We start from the raw sequence: 17683 nt of genomic DNA, 5'->3' as shown, positions 1-17683 counted from the left end.
GCTGAAATATCATCTCCTATTAATAACATTACCCTACCCTAGATATATTTTCATTTTAATAGGAAGAAAACTTAAAGAAGTTGAACTCTTAAGAATGGAATTCTAGGCATCAACCAATAACGAGGACATTGATGGGCGTTCAAGTCACTGAGATAACAATTCCTAGACAAATGTCTCCTTTGCCAATGCACAAAATCAAAATGAAATGGAAAAAGATGTGAGTCCCAGGGCATGAATTACATTTTACCATGGAACAAAGGCAAACACCTTCTTGTGTGATTGGTGAAGATACAAATATATTGTTGGGGCTGATATCCAAATCCAGATTAAATTTTTTGACTCATTTATGGAAATAGGTAAGCCACGAAATGCAATTACTATTTGTAAATCATTTTGCCATAACCTTCTCCTCCAATATCGTTAAATAGCAAAATGCAACTGATGCTATTTTAGCTACAAGCAGAAGAAAATAAATCCTTGTAGCAACAAGCATCTGTCAAGGGATTTGACGTTCTCCAAAATACTCCTTGGTATTAAGCAAGCAATCTTTCACTTCTAAAAGGGATTCTCATTGATATGTATGAGCTAAGCACTCTATTATTTATGGTTAAGTGCAAATTGATATGTTTAAGAAAAATGCAAAATTAAGAGACGTGTATTTTAAAAGACCTAAGGTGGTAATTATGCATCTAGTGTGGATAATTTAAATATAGTGGCATTACAATATGCTTTAATAAACCTAGAGATGGCTTTGGAATGCAATAATGCATCGCTTTTAAAAGGTCTGCACACAAAGTAACAGATAAGAAGGGTTGCTCTAGAATGCATTCTGTGGTTGTGAAAAGTGTTTCAATCGAGAGTATAGTAGAACAGCAGAACAAGTATTTGATTGGAGATTAAAAAGTAGAGCTGTTGGGTACCGCTCGTAGAATTTTCTGGGATAACAGAAATGTTCCACAACATTTCTGTAGCAGTTTCTGTAACAATATCATAGCCCCTAGCCACATCTACTTATCAAACACTTATGATGTAGCTAGAGTGACTAAAGAACTGAATTGTAAATTTCACTTAATTTAAATTATAAATTTAAATTGGGTCTCCTATGACTAGTGGATAGCATATTTTGAAGACTGAACTCTAGGCTCAGTCCTTAATGTGAAATTCACCACACAAAAGTCTCCTAATCTTCCAGTTTTCAGTTGTTTCATGTACAAATTAGTTTTAACAAAATAATATCTAACACTCTGTGGATTTATAGATTTTTAATTCTTCCTGCCACTACCCCCACCTCATCAAGTGAACAGAAAACAAATGAAAATCAGTAGGGACATCCTACTGGGACCAAGAACCCAATTAAGCAATTATGTACCCCCACTCCACCCCCAAAGAGTGTTCTGAAATCAATTTCTAAGGAAATGTCTTCTCTGGGGGTTATGTTAGATAATGGAAGTCTGGAACAGTAGTTTTTTGTTAGCTATTATTGTGTTTGTTATTTTTAATTTGCGTTAACGTTGTTGAGCAGTCTTTTTGTCGAGATCTTAAAATTGTGTAGGTGATCTCGAGTTTTAGCTTTTAGGAACCTTTTGAGGGTTTGAGCTGAGGGCATGCTGATGATTAGTAGGGATAATATACAAACTAGCCAACAAGACAGCAGATATGAAACAGCTATTTCTATCCAGTTGATTAAGACACTCCTAACTCTACCTGTTAAACCATTCCGAGGCCTCCCTCACCAAGAATAAAGCAGCCCAAGGCAATGCGACAGGCAATGAATACGTGTAGATGGTGGAAGAAAAGGTAGAGAGGCCCAAAGGATCACACTGTAGGTCTCAGGACCTCACAGAGGACAACCACATAGGCAATCCTTGGAAAGTCGGGATTGAAAGGAGAAGCACCAGGCACAAACACACTTCCACCCAGCAATTCCATTTTTGAGGATTTCCCATTAGGAAACACTTCAAAACTTGTATGGAAAATAGATACACAAAGTTGTGCCCAACACAAGCATTGATGTAATCATGAAAGCCTGGAAACTATCCATATGCCCAACAATGGGGAACTGATGAGTGGTTAATCCACAGAACACTCTTCAGCCAATAAAATTTATACTTAGGAGGAATAAAAAAAATAGAAACATTTTCAAAATTTACACTATACTTAGTGTAAAATAATTGAAAATATGTATTGAGGAATAACCCCCGCCCCGTATCTCTCTCTTTATATAGCCTAAAGTTAGAAAAAATATTAAAAAAAAAAACATTACCAGTCATATTCCTATCAGCTGGAGACTACCATTATTAATATTTTGGTACCTATACATAGATATATATTCATACGTATTTTTCAAAATTACTATGTATTTATAATTAAAAGACAACTTTAAAATCCTATTTTAAAATCACCTATTAAAACACCGAAGACTCCAATGCCTTAACAGTGTGGCGAGCAGTTAGCATAGTAGATGTCACCATATCATGTATAGTTCATTAGTTTTGTGTAGTAACATGTCTTAGGGAACCATAAAAGGGTTAATAGTCTTTCTAAAACATCCTATTTAGGCATAGGGAGAAAAATCGAGTTCATTTGATAATAGATACATACTAATAAATGGCTATAAATAGACATCAACATCTATTGTCTTTGGTTTTATGTAAACCATAAATATAATTTCCAAATGGCGATGAGCAATCGCTAGTTACTTGCCCTTAGAAAAAGCAATGACTAATACAGTGATCTCTTTATAGTACTGGCGTTAGTTGCTACAGTATTCAAATTATCATTTCTAACCATATTACCAGCAAAGGTCCCCAACCACCTGGACACTACACGCAAACCCATTTCAGGCCCCCCCCCCTTTTTTTTTTAAATCTTGGCCATTTAAACGAGCCAATCCTCCTCTCTTACTACACAGAAATAGCTCATGATCGCTACAAACCGGTGTTAACAAATATATTAGGAAGTGCTTGAGAGCACGCAAACTGCTCTGTAATGAAGTCATTAAACTGGGTGAAGCTAATTTCTGAGGTACATTCTAACCTACAACCTAAGCCAGCACGCAGAAGTCAATAAACTTTTATGGGGTTCTGTAACCAAGCCATTCCTAGGAGTTAAATTACCAAAGCCCATTACAAGGTGTGTTTGCCCAGCAAAACCTGAACTGACACTTGCAGCACACACACAAAACTAGTATGAGCAAATGGACATCTAAATTTTCTGCTAAGTCTGTAGGTGCACATGTCATCTGAGGAGAGCTGTATTTCTATGTGAACTGAGAAGCAAATATTACATCGTGCTTGGAACAATTAACATAAAGTCAAGCAAGTGAAACAAGGTTTGGAAAGCAAGCACTGCAAATGTTTGGAATGGTGCAGAGACTGACTGCAGCTGTGGTGCTACCAGGTGCATGGGTGGGCCACCACTTGGCACCACAAGAGTAGAGATGGCATGTGTCCCCAGTCGGTCCCCAGCACCTGCTCTTGACCATAAGGTAACAGATGTTGCCTAAATTTTTGGAAGGGATGCCTGAGTGGACATCAGGAAAAGGTGAGCTGTAGGTCTGTAAATGCTAAATTTAGTTACCAATGATCAATTAAGACTTCTTTCTCAACCATTGGGATTCCCACTATGTAGACAAAATGGAGTTTATCAGTTGTGATGCAGGCTGGTTCTGCTCTTCACTGTTCTTCATACTTGACTTATCTCTCCTGCTCTGAGAGCCTGGTAATAATTTCCCATCCTCTGGCCTATCTCTGAGTGTTGGTTTCCTTAACTTACTCCATTGGTATATGTGAGTGAGGTCACAGCTACTACTTTAAAATCCCATCCTTGGGGCACCTGGGTGGCTCAGTTGGCTAAGCGTCCGACTTCAGCTCAGGTCACAATCTCGCAGTTCGTGGGTTCAAGCCCCGCATGGAGCTCTGTGCTGACAGCTCAGAGCCTGAAGCCTGTTTCAGATTCTGTGTCTCCCTCTCTCTCTGACCCTCCCCTGTTCATGCTCTATCTCTGTCTCAAAAATAAATAAACATTAAAAAAAATTAAAAAAAATAAAATAATATCCTATCCTTAAAACGAAATAATACAAACAAAAAAAATCAAACAAAGAAGTTAAGTTTCTTCACTAACAAATAGATATAGCCTCTGCTTCATGCAAACGCTTACCAGGAATCACAGGACTAGGAAAGACCTAACTATGTCAGCCAATCCATTCTAGACCCTTTAGACAAAGACAGAGACCTAGACACCACTGAATGAGACATCTTTGGATAGAACAGTCCATGAGAAATAGTGCCATCATTCCATGAGCAATTTCTAGAAAATATGCACTGACAGCTGACCCTCCATCATTTTCCCTCATTGTCAGATGAACAGAGGAACACCAATCCTGCAGGTAGTTGTTTTGTATTATTATTATCTGTGACATCATTGAGAAATAGCATAGTGTGATAGTTAAGAGTGTAGGCTTAGGAGTGGGCCAAGATTTGAATTCTGGCTCTGTCACAGAATTGGAAGACTAGGAAAAGTTTCCACTATTAGATGTCTCTATAATAATGTGGGATAATAATGTAATAATAATAATACTGAGCTCATTGGGTTTCTATGAAGGTTAAAAGAGATAAAGTGTGAAAAGTACTCAACATAGTACTGGAACATAGGGCTCAAAAGCTGGCAAGTACTACTATTCATATTGACCACATTGTCACTACACATCAACATCTATTGATGTTGTGGTCCAAGATTGTAAGACAGGACTTTTAATTTCCAAGTCATATGCATAGCCATGATCTGATTTAATGCTCCTATCAGCTCTGTAATTTAGCCAGAGAAATACTAGTAAAGAGAAACAAACCCTTTGTCCATTGTTACACAGTAACTTTGTTGAGAAGTGCAGCCTGAAGCCCACATCCCCGTCAGCCCTTTAATCCCTCTTTCTGCCACACAATGCTGAAAAGAAGTCAAGTTTAAAAAGCAGCTTATAGGGGCACCTGGGTGGCTCAGGTGGTTAGGCATCTGACTCTTGAACTAGGCTCAGGTCATGATCTCACAATTTGTGAGTTTAAGCCCTGCATCGGGTTCTGCGCCTGCTTGGGATTGTCTCTCCTCCTTTCTGCCCCCTCACCTGCTTTCTCTCTCTCTCTCTCTCTCTCTCTCTCTCTCTCTCTCTCTCTCTCTCTCTCTATATATATATATATATATATATATATATATTAATTTAAAAAAGTAGATTATATGTTTGGTTGAGACAAAATTGTGGCAAAAGGAGATTCCTGGGTTTCAGTATGTCTCAAGAACATCCTGTGGGACCCACAGGGAGCCAATAAGTGGGTTGAGGCTTCTGTCAAAGGGGCAGAGCTGGGCACTCAGGATGACACTGCTGCCCCTTCTTGGGGTGGGAGCCCATGGGGGGGCATGGTGCCAGGATGGAAGGCCATCATCGTGAAGATGGCACAGCGGTTCACTACCTGAAGCAGCCCCTGTGGCCTCCCTCAGCATCGTCTATCATCAGAGGCTGGGCAAGGATCCAGGGAAGAGCAAACATACTGCAGGAGGTTCGTCCGTGCAGATGTCAGAAGCCATGGTTACTCAGTGCGTTCCATCTCCCTTTCTCCCCAGTGCTGTGCTTGCATCTTTTCAAAGCCCTGACCTTCAGTGAGCAGTGGAATAAATGGGGTCAGTGATAGGGATGATGTCTGAGTTGGGAGGCATCCCAGAACGGACCAGTTGGATCTACATAATGCTACTTGTAGAGGCTACAGAGTGTCCAGACACGGCCAGGAAAAGTAGTCACAAGTCAGGGTTCTAATTAGAGCCGTAAGCTGAGCACACTTGGAAGTGCTGTTGAATATCTCAGGGCAGGACAAAGGCCAAGATGGGGTTTCAGAAGCCCTAAATCCTACCCGGTTCTGGCACTGACGCTCATAATGCTGCTAAACCAGATGTTAGTGAAAGCATTTCTCTCCTTCAGTGGGGGCCTCCTTCTCTGCAGCAGTGGACTTAATTATGACGTTAGCTAGCGAGAAGGCTATGACAGAGTCCTTCGCACCAGCGGTCCTTCCAGCACTGTCCAACTTAACACGCGTCCTCTTGCCTGGTGGAGGAAGCTGGGCTGAGCAGCTGCCTCCCCGCCAGGGCTGAGGCTAGCATGGGGATTCCCTCTGTCTTCCCTTCAGGTTGTGGCTGTGATGCCTGTGAAAATGTGCTCTAAAGATGCTTCCGCTGAGGCAGTCCTCCAAAATATAGATTCCCACGTGAAAGGGTTTCCCCGTCCCCTCCTGAAAGCAGATGTGGATTGAAACCAGGGGTGGTCTATTGATCACAGATGATTCACTGGGACTGCTCCCTCTCTGATCAGGTCTGCCTCAGCTCCTCTACTGCAGATACCACCCTTTCTCTCCCATTTCTAAACTCCATCATGCTACGTACAGTCTTCAGCTATTCCGTGAAGCCCTGAACTGCATTCTGCTTGGCAATGTTCTATGTCCAGGAATCCTGTCTTGTACTTCTCTTAGAACAGGGCTCTACAGACACTGGTTAACAAATTCACTTTACTTTCCAGGTACTGAATTTACTTTTGTTTAGGAATGTCTGCAAGCTTCCTAAGTGCAGAAACAACCTGAAGATTCTCCTTGGAGGACTTTTACAATGAGTTTTGTTCACTTCAGTCTAAAAGGATGGACTGTCACTCTCCTCAAGGTAGGAATAGCTCTCATACAAGGCTCACACAAAAAGCAATAAAACTCTTTAAAGTAAGGGAAATGTATTCTTTTAGGTATCCCATTCAACACCTTACTTTATTTCCATCTATTAGAAACATATTGTAAAATGATGGGTTGTTAGAAAAAGCCACTTTAGGAAAAGTGTCACAATAAATACATAAATCTCTGATGCCTATGATGTACACAATGCACTATGACATTGTGCAGTGTACAACTGCTACAACTGTAGGTGGCAATGTTGAATACAACCATGGATAGAAGTGCTGACTCTAGGCACTCTGCTCTTGCATGCTGGGTGCAAATAAATTAAATGCAAGTCGCAGTTTAATTGCACTGATATTTGCCAGAATGTGGACCTCAGCAGGATCATCTTTTATTCGTGGACATGAACCTCTAGTCTCTTTGTTCAATAATTACTTATCTTGAACACAATGCCAAAGACAGAGTTGTAACACACCTAAAGGAATAAATGCTAGAGGAAAAGACAGATCTACATATGGTTCATTTAGGACAAAGCTGCACAAGAACTCTGTGTCCAGAAACTGGCTGGCTGAGTTAGGGTAAGCATGGGCTTCACACTGGCCCCACTCATACATTCAAATCTGGGGGTGTCCACTGGAAGCTGGGAGAGATGCATCATACAGTCATCAGAACTCTGAAGATCTACCTCCACCCTCTCCTCCTGCACTGCATTCATCAGGTGGCTACACACAGGCCACAGACTGATGAATGACCCTCTTTTCCGTCTGTCCTCTCCTTCAGCAATGAGGCAGTCATGAACATTTGCAATGTTCTTTACATTTCAAAAAGTCCTTTTTTGGGAGGCCTGGGTGGCTCAGTCAGTTAAAGGGGCAACTCTTGATTTCGGCTCAGGTCGTGATCTCACGGTTTCAAGAGTCCAAGCCCTGTGCAGGGCTCTGTGCACTCACCACATGAAGCCTGCTTGGGATCCTCTGTCTCCTTCTCTCTTGGCTCCTCCCCTACTCATGCTGTCTCCATCTCTCTTTCTCTCTCAAACAAAAGTTCTTTAATCGTGTGTATCATCTCAGAATTGGCTCCCCATGGTGATGCTCTGAGGTAGGTTTCGTTATTATTCTCACTTTAAAGATTAAATGACTTGCTGACAATAATGTAGCTAATACAAGATAGCTTTCAATACAACAATTAAGACTCTGTCTCCAAATTATCGTGTGTGTGCATGTCTATGTGTATATATGTATATATACTTATGTAATTTGCATATACATGTATTTAATGTTTTTCTTTTTTCATTACAACTCCCTATCTCAGAAGAGGCAGAATGTTTAGGTAAGAAGGAAGTAGACGCGTAGAGTCAAGACAAGGCTGCAATGATGAATAAAATGCCATCTTACTGGCATATCCGATTCCTCAGAACTTTCCAGAACACATAAACATCTATCTCTAAACATGATATGCCCATTTTAACTAAAGAGGAAATACTGGGTCATATTCATAGGTTTTATTTAAGTGAGGTCATCCTTTGCACAAAAAGCCTCAAAAAATGATTATTGATAAAATCCTTCTTGAACAAACTGGGCATTCTGGACAGACTTCTACTAAGAGACCAGAAGAGACCAATGGAGTTATTAATTCATAGGTTGGCTTCCTGCAGTTAGTGTTCAACTTGTAGAATACCCACAACGATGCAGGAATCTGTCCTATGTCTGGTTGCAGCAAAATGTTAAGTTTCTGCTTAACAAACAGCATGTTCAAAACATTTTGAGCTCCCCAGTGATGCACTTGCCTCCCTCAGGATCTGGGTGATTTATTTAATTCAAGTCGTTCAAGTCAGAGGCTGAATGATCACTTTGTAGGGAAGACCTAAGCCAGTCACTTCCTCAGGTGCAAGTTAAATGGACACTTGAGCAGGGAGCCAGTTTCTATCTAGATGTAGGGGTTTCTGGTAAATGGAGTAACAATGTAGCAACAATAAAGTTCTAAGGAGCTCCTTGAAGGACCCCAAACGCTTTCTGGGAAGGAAATGCTATTTCTTGCCATGTTCTTTTAGTTTCTAATGATTGTGTATTGGGATACACAAAGCTGTCTCAGTTTGCAGGGAGATGAAAAGCAGCCTAGAGGAGCCACTAAAACATCCAGCAGCAAATGGACTTGGGTGCAAGATTTAAAATACAGAGCATGTGGGGCGCCTGGGTGGCGCAGTCGGTTAAGCGTCCGACTTCAGCCAGGTCACGATCTCGCGGTCCGCGAGTTCGAGCCCCGCGTCGGGCTCTGGGCTGATGGCTCAGAGCCTGGAGCCTGTTTCCGATTCTGTGTCTCCCTCTCTCTCTGCCCCTCCCCTGTTCATGCTCTGTCTCTCTCTGTCCCGAAAATAAATAAACGTTGAAAAAAAAAAAATTAAAAAAAAAAATAAAAAAAATAAAAAAAAAAAAAATAAAATACAGAGCATGTGAGGGAGTAGTGCTGGCCAGATAGAGCCCACGCATATATTCCTGAGAAGAATCTCCCCTGACACAGAAGATGAAAACTGAATTCACACCGTATGGCTGGGTGCAGCGACAATAGGCTGTGCCTTTTAATGGGTTTCTGAAAATGTTGTATTCCATCCGTTGGCAAAGGAAGCCCATTAATAAAGGGAGGGTGGCTGGTAACCAGCCACAGATAGTGGGGCCATGCCGGCTCGCAGTGATTAGAAAGCTTGCTGAACTTAATATATCCCCTATCCACACGGAAACAGCTTCATTTAATAAAGCAGTATTACCGCTGACACAAATGTATTAAAAAGTGGGCACAAGCAGGAGTCTGAAGCTCCTGGGAACATTCCTCCTGCTGTGACCTTTGCCAAGTCAGTTTCTTCCTTTGAAAAACAAAGGGATTTTCTGAAGCCTAGTAATTTGTAGAACACTATCATGATTTTTGCTAAATCCATAGACTACGGTCTTATGATTTAATTAATACGTTTTAAAATTTAATAAGAAAACGCTCTTATTTCTGTAAGTGAGAAATCAGTACTTTTCTAACACAATTAAAATACACCAAAACATTTCCTACATTCAATAATATACCCAGCTCTTCCAGTCAAAACGTCTATCACCTTGGCTCCCCATTTTGGGAAACACGGAGTAAAATGACTGCTAGTTCAACTCTGGAAACCTGTATTGTGTTGTGGAGTGAAAGGGCCAGATCAGTGTAGGGCACCCCCTACCCCATACTTTGGCTTCTTTATTATAGTGGCTTTTACTCTGTTTCAAATACTTTTTTCTCCATTCTTCTCCTTATTTTTCTACAGGCTTCTCAGCACTTAGCTATCTTCGATGCAAATTTCAGCAAGATTTTTACTGAGAGTCAATGTGGGCAGAAGCATGTGGTAGGTGTTATCAGGGCTTATAAAATGAATAATGCATGCCCATAATATATATGAGTCAAGAGTCAAGACAGATGAAGCAGTTCAAGAAAAAACTCAGAAGCGTAATAGCACACATGCAATAATACATTCTAGCAGAGACAGAGTCTCACAGATATTCAAAGACCCACTCTTAGAATTGAAAGTCACCACAGAGGCCACGTAATTCAGAGCCTGCATACCAGTGGCCTAGTGTTTGAATGCAACTGGCAAGCATATTTGGTTTGGCCTGCAAATTACTTAAGAAATAATGGGAGCCTGTCCTACTGACTGCAGTCTTCAATTCTCTCTACAATGTTATCTCAGGCATGTTTCACACATTTATATTCTCTATCTGCCCATAAAGTTGTTTGAGGGTATATTCTCCAATGTAGTTCAACCCACACCACATCAACAAGTATTCTTCAAAAGTAGAAAGGCAAGGCCCGAGGTGGCTGTGCCCTTGCTGTTATAGCACGGCTAGGCCTAGAATCCTCCAACTCTTGGTTATCAGTGAAGTTTTTTGTTTAGTTCAATCTACAATGATGCTTTTAGAGTGTATCCCTCTTATGAAAGAGATGTTCAATGGATCAAATTTTGAGAGAAGAGATATTAGCTGAGGGCAGTTGCAAAGCAGAGGCTGAGGAGAGAGGATTGAGAGGTCTTCAATATGGGGAAGGTGATGCATCAAAACCAAGAAAGTGCAAAAGAATAGAAAAGAGGTGAACATAAGACTCAACCTTTTCCCAGGGCCTGGAAGGTAAGGAAGATGAGGAACATGCAAGGTGAAATAGAGTGTGGACCAGACTCTACCTAAGAGGAATGACAAGTTAGTTAGAGATATCACACAGGTACAAAATGATCTGTATGTACTCTTTTGGAACTAACAGGAACCAGTTAGAAAAGCAGGGTGGTCAAGAGGAATAGTAGGTTTTGAAAACTAATTAAGGTATCTTGAGTAGATTTTATTTATTTTTTTAAATTTTTTTTTCAACGTTTATTTATTTTTGGGACAGAGAGAGACAGAGCATGAACAGGGGAGGGGCAGAGAGAGAGGGAGACAGAATCAGAAACAGGCTTCAGGCTCTGAGCCATCAGCCCAGAGCCCGACACGGGGCTCGAACTCCCAGACCGTGAGATCGTGACCTGGCTGAAGTCGGACGCTTAACCGACTGCGCCACCCAGGCGTCCCCTTGAGTAGATTTTAGAGGTGGAAGTGATCTTAAAGATAATGTACAAACCTTTCTCTTTTTAAGGGGAGACAATGGCCCCAGAATAGCATGTAATTTGTCCAAGTTTATGCACCTGGATAGACACAGAAGGAAACTAAACACCTGGCCTTTTCACTTCCAGTTTGGTTGTTTTTCCACTTTGAGTTGGGTTGGGCTTAAGATCACAGGTGATTGAGAGAATGATGATACGAAAATGTAGTTTGTGGAAATAGAGTTTGCAACTATATTCAGGAACAACTGGGATAGAAAGTGAATGGAAGAAGAGAAATATGTCAGAAGGTCTTGCTTCCAGGTCTTATTTGAAGTCCAGGGTCTCCTTATAGTTGCCAATATCACTAACCCTCTCCCAAGAACATGATAAATAAAATTTAAAAGCAAGTCTCCTCTTTGCAAAAGTTACCAACTTACCTTTCCCACCCACCCTACCCATTATGCCTCCTGCAGATACATCACTCTGCAAACAAACTGCCTCCTACAAAGCCTCTTGTAACCTCGGGAGCTTGCATAAGTTCTATTAAAATATCATAGAATGAAGGAAAAGTCAACCACTCGTCATAATAAAAAGCACCTAAAATATACTTCTGGGCAACTACAGAGCAATTTATTTTCTATCTGCCCAGATATGTGTCAACAGTTCACTTTCTGACTTTTGAAATCACAAAGAGTTTCTGTTGACCAGAATTTATCGAGCTGTTTTAGAAAACACCTAATGTCAGCAAAGGGAACTATTTTTATCACTGTATGTTGTTTAACAGCCCTTGATGGTGATCAAATTTATAGCGCCTATAAAAGGCAGAACAACCCAAGAGGCTGAGCCAAGAACTGTGATTTCTAAAGAACAAAGCATTACAAAGCAAGGATTCTAGCTCTCACCTCAAAAACGGGGGGGAAAGGGGTCCCATAAGCAGAAAAGTAAAGGCACAAAGAATTAGGCATATAGCCAAATGGGTATTTAAATCATCTTCTTAATAGGCATTCATCCTCAGAGTTATCCATCTAGCACATATTTATTGAGCAGTTCCAATGTACAAGGTTCTGTTGTAGATATTAAGAGGGTCAAAAAATAAATAAGTCTTAGTCCCTTATCTTCAAGAGCTCCCAAGATAGGAGAGGATAGAGAGGTGTAAATAAATCACTGTAATAGACAAATGGGATGTTTTAAGTATTACAGTGGCCCAAGCAACATGCTGAACGTACCCCAGAGGAATTGATTAAAAAAAGTTTAAGTCTGATTATTATATAAACAAAATATTCCAAATTTTAAGCAATGATATGGACTAAATAAACTTCTTCTGACTGAAAATTAAAAGGATAAAAACTGAAGTCATTTATAATTTTGGGATTTTAACTATATGTTTGTTAACAGAATAGCACTTTAAAAATGTGGAGGTGATTTTCTGGTGGATGTTGACTATTCTCAGCCAGAAAGAGAAAAAAGCTATTATCTTTAATGACTTGTAAATGTTGTGGGGCAATATGGGCTTTCCCAGGTGAACTGATGTAAGACCTAAGGCAGGCTTTCCTATCTGGCATTTCTTTTTCTTCTTAGCCTTCTAAGAATTCAGAAACAAACAATCATTCAATAGCGAAGAAAGAGTCCACTGGATTTGAAAATCTTAGGGAACTCTTGGGGAAAGTGCATCACCTGTAGAAGATTAGCTTTGGTTTGGTTGGCTTTATTTAGTATGTTATGGCATGTTTCATCTATTTGCTTCAATAGGAATCATTTCATTTTTCCCCAGTTTTTCACTATACAGTTTCATGGGATTCACTTGAGATTTTTTTTTCTCTGCATGGACTTCTATTTCTCAAAGTGAGGAAGCTGAGGTGCTTCTGAACAAGGAACAGTGATTGGAATGGTAGCATGCCAAATAAAAATGGGTGTGAAGGCTTTGAACTCTTTCAGTGAACTCTCCTTGTGGCACCAATTGGGACTGTTGGTACAATCATTTATATTTAACAAATTGCATTTGAAAGATGAAGAAAGCAAGATACAAAGTTGAAGGAATGTGTCAGGTGTCATACATAATTGGTACATAATCAAGATGGACACCAAGATGTAGGCTCTAATAACCCCTGCATCATTGTTTCTGAGAACTTGCTTAAATGTTTCTATAAATGGCTGGGAAGAAACTTTGGATGATATATTAAAAGGCTATATCAAATACACAATTTGCTAATCTTTCATGACAAAAAGTATGGCATAAAAATTGTCAGAATAGATAACAATGGAAATATTCAGGAGCCCAGATATTCGACTTCCCTTACAACTCAGTTGGCTCACCATTTGAGAACCACTTTAGGGTTAATGTTTCCCATTGAAGTATTTGTCTTGGGTTGTTGGGGGAAAGATTAATACTTGCCAGTAACATTAGAATTGGAGTGTATTATAGACATTATATAGTCCATTCCCTAAACTGTGTGGCTCAGAAATATTAGGTTCAGAAATATTAAGTATTGTCCAAGGTCACTTGTTGGAACCAGAACTAGAAGCCTAACCTATTAGATGTCACAGAGAAGAGCAGGCTTCTTCTGTATTTCTGTTTGGTCCTTAACCACAACCCTGTCCTATATGCTAATTATCCTTATGGAATTGCACTTCCAAAAATCCCCACTGGCCTACAACATTACATCCAGGGGAAACTTTCAAGGCACATTTTCCAAAGCAATCCACCTTCCTGAAACTCTCTTCTACACTGAATGGCATGACTCTTTTAATTTGCCTCCAATTCTTCTGATCACTTTTTCTCATTCTCTGTCACTGGCATCTAAAATATTTGTGTTCGCTAGAATTCCATCCTCAGTCAACTTCTTTTCTATCTTTATATTCACTCCTGATAAATCTCCACAATCCCCACAGTCTTCCACTGTGGGCTATGTGTTAATGATCGTCAAAGGGGTATCTACTGCTAGCCTCTTTCCTCCACATGGAGTCCCTACAGGCATTTAAATTTAACATTTCGCAAACTTCTTATAAGACACACACATATGCAAACACACATATTTGTAGATAGATACATAGATGGAGGCGTGGGAGAAGAGAGAGAGAGCAAGAGAGAGAGGTTGAATTATAGGATAGAAATGATATAGTTGTTAAAAAAATTCAAACCTCAGGTTAAATACACAAGAGGCTAGGAAAGGGTAAAAGATGTAAGGAAGCAAACTATTCTATATATTGGGGAAGTGGGACTGGAACAGTATTCAATTTCTACCACTGATAATTAGTCAAGTACATTTAAAGAGACCTTTGAAAAATTCTAAGTTAACAACTAGTAATGATAAAACCAAGATGTCTAATTGCAAATAGCTTCAGGAAATAACATAAATACAAGAAAATATGTAGAGAAAAAAAAAGAATACAAGGAAAAAGTTTAAGAAACAGGAAAAATAGACAACATAAAGATGACAGAAGATTATAAAACTATTAATATGGTGATTGTGAAGAATTTTTAATAACAAAGATGCTTATCGTTTTTAATAACAAGGAATGCTTAGTGAAAAAAGCAGGCTACAAAACCACATGCACAAATGATCACAACTATGTACAACATACAAGGATTTTTGCAGGCAGCAGAGTACAATAGTTAAGAATATTTATTTGAGAGGCACCTAGGTGGCTCAGTCAGTTGAGCATTTGACTCTTGATTTCAGTTCAGGTCATGATCTCACGGTTCATGGGATCAAGCCCTGCATGGTGCTCTGAGCTGGCAGTGCAGATCCTGCTTGGGCTTCTCTCTTTCCCCTTCTCTCTGCTCCTGCCCTGTTTGTTTTGTTCGTTTTCTCTCTCTCTCTCTCTCTCTCTCTCTCTCTCTCTCTCTCTCTCTCTCAAAATAAATAAACTTTAAAAATTAAAAAAAGAAAAAGAAAATATACTTTAGAATCCACAGAACCAGATTTGAATTTCTAATCTATAACGTACCATGTGAACTTGAGCCAGCTATCCAGCTCACCATACTTCAATTCCCTCTTTTTTCTGCTTTGCGTCTATTTTTGTTGTTGTTGTTTGTTTTTGTTTTTAATCAGGACAATAATTAAACCTACCTAAAAGTTTGTGGGTGAAGTTTAAATTAAAATGATATGCAAGCTTTAGAAAAGTGCCCGGCACATAGGACATACTCAGTAACAATGATTATGCTATTAACTCCTTGATAAGTAGTATTCTAGTGACTTTGTCTCAATCCCCAAGAGCTTCCTTTGCTTAGCAACATGAAAGGAGCCTGGATGGGAAGTCAGGAGGCCTGAAATCTGGCCCCTGACCTGCCCGTAATTAGGTCTGTGATCTTGAGTAAACTTCATGAATGCCCTATGCAAAGAAGAACTGGCCTCAGTGCTTTTGCAGGTTCTTTAAAACTCTATATGGTGGTCAGAGTAAGGACACATGAATAAGGAGAACTGTGATGCCAAGTGTGAATTTTGACACTTTCTCTCTGGGTGTAGGTTTGCCTTACCTGCCATGTTGCTCTGTGGAGCAACAAGAACATGTTGTGGAAATGAAACCCACGTCATCACCACTTTTGTCCAAGGAGCTTGCCAATTATGGAGAAGAAAAAAGTACTGGAATCTCCTTCTATTAAGACCCTGATCAGAAAAGAAAATCAGGCCCTGCCCCCTGATAGTGCAAGCACAATGTTCAGCAAAAATTATACAGACTTCTACTTTTATCAAACAATCTCCCTCTCTGTTATTTCACCAAGTATCAATGCTAGTAAGAGCCAAAGTTCAGACTTTTTAGTTATCTAACAATTTTTTTTTAATTTCTTAAATACAACCCATTGGTTTACTACATAAATCGGGCCCAATATAGCTTTTAGCCATCTTTCTTCCTTCTGGAGGCCAATATCCTAGGCTCTAGTGGCATATTCACAACCAGTGGAAGTGTGAAGAGAGAGCCAATTATTACCAAGTCCACCAAAAAACATGGTGCCTCCCCTAAGGCAAGCCTTTAATGTTCCAACCAGTAGCTGGTGAGAGACCCCACCCAGGGAAGCACATAGTGGTGACACACAAACTGTGGCTGTGCTTGTTTTTGATACATATGGCTAAATGGGACAGTCATAGAATAAAAGAATTTTTAAGGCCACAAGTTTTAAGAAATGAAAGAAGAGTCTGCACACCCTTAGACAGATTCTATATGGAAACAAAAGAAAGAGGAGAAAATTAGGCAGTCACAACTCCAGAACTTTTCCTACCAACAAAAAAAGAGTAACAATTCTTAATTTCCTCTGTCAGGAGACCGACCCTCACATCTGAAACAACAAGAAGAATTGTGAGTTGTTTCCAAAGCACATGGAGAGGCGCACACTTCAGAACAAGTCTAAATCTTCAACTACCTTGACAAGAGCTTGCTAACTGACTGGAGAATGAACTTCTCTACTCAATAGAGCCAGCAATGGCAGGAATGGTGAGAACCTCCAAAATAATAAAGGCAGACAGAGACATGGACTAGTTAGTCCATACCTCTAAGAGATAAAGAAGTCATAGGCACAGCCACAATTCACAATGTGAAGTTCAAAGTCCAGAAAAATCAACCCCCCAAAAAATTACACGAGTGCCAGTTTTAAAGGATTTTCACAATTCTAACAACATGTAGATTGCTTCAGTGAGAAATTCCAGATTTCAATAACCTGCAGAGTAAGACCTCTTGGGATATTTATTCTGACTTTCTGGTATCCAACTAATATAGGACTCAATTTAGTTATTCTAATTTTATTTTCCTCTAGACTTCAGGCCTTATTAAATATTGGATATCCCCCTCCATAATATAAGTCACAAGCCTATGGGTGAGTGCTTTGTACATGCCAAAGAAAAGTCTGCCAAAGAGATTAGAAAGATGGATATAACTCCGGAAAGTTAGCACAGAGAACTAGGAAAAGGAGGTAAAGGGTGGGTAGGGCTTGGGGAGCCAAAAAGTATGATCAGGAGAAGTGAAGGTGAGAAAAGGCAAAAGACACCTTGAGCTATCTCCCTAGTCACAGGAGGGTAGGCTTCCTCAAGCCAGGATCCTGGACACGCTAACTGGCATACTCTAAGGTCTGGAGGGGAGGAACAGCTGCACAGTCAGATAGAGAAGGCTCCCAGAAGGAGCTCGGGGAGATGACTGATGACAGGCAAACATCAAGTTTCCAGTCTTTTCATTGAGTAGATGAAGAAACTGAGGCCCAAATATATTGGCCAACATTATACAGCAAACACAGTTACTACGATTGCTACTGACAACATAGAATGCAAAACATGCGGTTGAAAGCTTTTTTTTTCTTTTTAAAATATAATTTATTTTCAAATTGGCTTCCATACAACACCCAGTGCTCATCCCAACAAGTTTCCTCCTCCATGCCCATCACCCATGTTCCCCTCTCCCCCGCCCCCGAATGCTCATT

General features: G+C 40.0%; 1 protein-coding gene across 3 annotated transcripts in view; it reads right to left on the bottom strand.

Annotated features, from left to right (window-relative positions):
* The window catches only part of CTNNA2 (catenin alpha 2), a 1119678-nt gene that overhangs the window by 408999 nt on the left and 692996 nt on the right, over nt 1–17683 (bottom strand). The gene's annotated exons all lie outside the window — the stretch shown is intronic.

This window comes from Lynx canadensis, chromosome A3, assembly GCF_007474595.2.
Source record: "Lynx canadensis isolate LIC74 chromosome A3, mLynCan4.pri.v2, whole genome shotgun sequence".
Classification (NCBI taxonomy): domain Eukaryota; kingdom Metazoa; phylum Chordata; class Mammalia; order Carnivora; family Felidae; genus Lynx; species Lynx canadensis.
This window is presented reverse-complemented; position numbering and strand designations above follow the sequence as displayed.